The sequence below is a fragment of the Merops nubicus genome, unplaced genomic scaffold, assembly GCF_000691845.1.
Source record: "Merops nubicus isolate BGI_N331 unplaced genomic scaffold, ASM69184v1 scaffold17493, whole genome shotgun sequence".
In the NCBI taxonomy this organism is placed as follows: domain Eukaryota; kingdom Metazoa; phylum Chordata; class Aves; order Coraciiformes; family Meropidae; genus Merops; species Merops nubicus.
Window position 1 is genome coordinate 2,111 of NW_008597075.1, and position 2,404 is coordinate 4,514.

The 2,404-nt window shown below is 50.0% G+C and overlaps 1 pseudogene; it reads right to left on the bottom strand.

Annotated features, from left to right (window-relative positions):
- Positions 1–266: 266 nt before the first annotated feature.
- On the bottom strand, positions 267–2,203 carry LOC103769406 (annotated as a pseudogene).
- Positions 2,204–2,404: the final 201 nt, after the last annotated feature.

The window sequence follows — 2,404 nt, forward strand, 5'->3', positions numbered from 1 at the left end:
CCCTGGCATGGGTTGCCCAGGGAGGGGGTTGAGGCCCCATCCCTGGGGGTCTTTAAGGCCAGGCTGGAGGAGGCTCTGGGCAGCCTGATCTAGTGGGAGGTGTCCCTGCTCATGGCAGAGGGGTTGGAACTGGGGGATCCTTGTGGTCCCTTCCAACCCTGACAGATTCTGATCTGTTTTAGCAGAGGACTTTAGAGCCCTAATGGCTCAATGGTTGGACTTGATGATCTTGAAGGTCCCTTCCAACCTAAAGGATTCTATGATTCCTAAAAGGAGGCTAAATTCAATTGCTGCACGTACACAACGTGTGGGGCAATACTCACCAAAAGATTCTCTGGTTTGAGGTCCCTGTGGACAATGTTCTTGCTATGAATATAAACCAGTGCTTCACACAGGTCAGTGATCATGACAGCAGCATCGTGCTCCGTGAACTTCACGCTCTCAATGATGGCATCAAATAAATCCCCTCCTGGGACATACTCTAGGATTAAGTAGATCTCAGCTTCTGTCTCATACACTTCGATTAAACTGACTATATTGGGGTGAGAGAGACTCCGAATGATGAGAATCTCACTTTCCATCATGTCCTCTTTCCCCTTCAGCTTGGATTTATCCACAATTTTCATGGCATAGACCTGCTTGGACTCACAGTGGCGACACTCCTTCACCACTGCAAAGTTCCCATCCCCAATAGTCCTGCCAATCTCATAGTGCTTTTCCACATCAGTCCTGGTTTTAATGGCATGCCTCCTGCTCGTGCCCTCCAAGCCCTGAGCTTTGTTTTCCTCTTTATTCACTCTTCTCTCCCCCGTTTTCTCTCGCCGGGGCACGTCGCTCTCCCTGCGCGGGATGTTCCCCTCTCTCCTGGCACCCTCCTCTTTAGCCCTTTGTCCCTCTCGGTGGGTTTTGGGTAGTTTCTCAGCATCCCTTGGAGCATCTTTCTTTAGCCAACCACTCTGATTCATCACACAGCTGCTGCCATGCTCTTCCTTCGCTTCGTGAGTGAGCTGCAGCCCTTCTACAACGTTCTTCTTGACTTTGACTACTTCCTTCACGTGGCTTTCAAGTTTCTCCACATCCCTTTCCTTCTCAACGCCCCTTTTTTGCTTCTCCAGCCCTCCATTAACATTCCTATGCAGGGGCTTCCACATCCTCCTGCAGCTGTTATCCTTCCAACCAACCCCCTCGCCATCCAGACAAGTTTCTGAAGGTTTTGGGCAGTTCCTGAGTTTGGGGTTTCTTTCTAGGTGGTACCTCTGACACGCACCTGTGTTCAGGTCTCTCTTCTCAAAGGAGGCCTCAGCCTGCCTTTCCCTTTGTAATTTTTGCCTGGCTTGCCTTTCCTGTTCACACTTCTCACACCTCAACATCTCCTGGGAACTCTCCTCCAGTCCCTCCTCAGGACTCCTCTCGTGGTTAAGGTACCTCTCGCTTTCTCGGGTTTTTCTAGAAGGCTTCACCCCTTGCTCACCAGCCCAGCTCTCTCTAGTCCACTTTTTTTTGGTCCTTATTTTCTCCTCTTGCTTTGACTTGGCTTGACTTTTTCCTTCAGGCCCAACTACCAGTTTGGGAGACAGGCCATTGCAGCAGTTCTTGGGCATTTCTGTCTCATCGAAGCCGCTGTCCACTTTAGAAGCCTTGTCATACAGCCTGCTCTTCAGTTTTTGGGACTGCTCCTCGTTCTGCTGGATGGCAGCACTGGCAGCATAAGGATTGTCAGGATAAAGCTCTTGTAAAACCACTTCCAGGTTCTTCAAAGTGAGGGGCTCCCTCCCCATGGCTATGAAGGCATCCCCTTCCCTGAAGAAGTCCGAAACGCTTCGGATTTCCCTGCCTCTCAGATTGTAGAGCTTTCTCACGCGGTCGTTCTTCCAACGTGGGAAGCCCAGAGCTTCTGAAATATCTGCCAGCAGCTGTTCAAAGGTCTGGACTGACCTCCTGTTGAGAAGCAAAGTTATCCTTCTGAGCGTGTGCCCACCAGGCTTCACCACCGTGATAATCCTCGGCTTCGCAGGGCTGTGTTCCGAATGGATCGTGTGGAAACCATTACAGGGCTTAAAATATGGGGACCTCTGGCTGCTTTCACTCAAGCATGGCTTTCCAAAGCTTCCACCACCAAGGGGAGGACAAGTCCCTTGTAGCTTCCTCTCTTTTACCTTGGAGCCTGCATTGTGTGGCGAATGGTCAAACACGGCTCGGCGTCCTGGAGACAACAAAGAGCCAGAAAAAATTTCATTGATTCTCAAATCTTTCCAAGTAATAGTTATTTTTTTAGAGGATTGCATGCAGATTGTTTAGCAGCCTCTTATGAATCTACCTACCACGAACTCACCCAATTCCTCTCCGAACCCAATTCCAATTTTGGCCTCTGTAAACCCTTGTGGCAACGAGTTCCACAATTACA